The 242-nt window shown below is 39.7% G+C and overlaps 1 protein-coding gene across 1 annotated transcript in view; it reads left to right on the top strand.

The window, feature by feature from the left end:
• Nucleotides 1–242, top strand: part of LOC119587743 (NAD(+) hydrolase sarm1-like) — a gene marked incomplete at its 5' end in the record, with an annotated part of 59,539 nt that overhangs the window by 756 nt on the left and 58,541 nt on the right.

The following is a 242-nucleotide window of genomic DNA, read 5'->3' as shown; positions in this document are numbered from 1 at the left end:
GACGAATTTCCTCGTATATGTGCGTGTGTATTTACTAGTATAAATAAATTAAACAACATATCATCTGATCCATCCTTGGTGAATAACATTTTTTTCACCGTTATTCATATCACAATGATGGTCACGCCTTGATAGCACTCGGGTTGCCAAATACCGCTAGTCAGGCCGCGTAAGGTCAGAGGTCAAAGGTCAAGCTTTCGATTATTTATCAGATGATGTAAACGAGAGCTCAAACACCTTCG

Source organism: Penaeus monodon, chromosome 23, assembly GCF_015228065.2.
Source record: "Penaeus monodon isolate SGIC_2016 chromosome 23, NSTDA_Pmon_1, whole genome shotgun sequence".
NCBI classification, from domain to species: domain Eukaryota; kingdom Metazoa; phylum Arthropoda; class Malacostraca; order Decapoda; family Penaeidae; genus Penaeus; species Penaeus monodon.
This window is presented reverse-complemented; position numbering and strand designations above follow the sequence as displayed.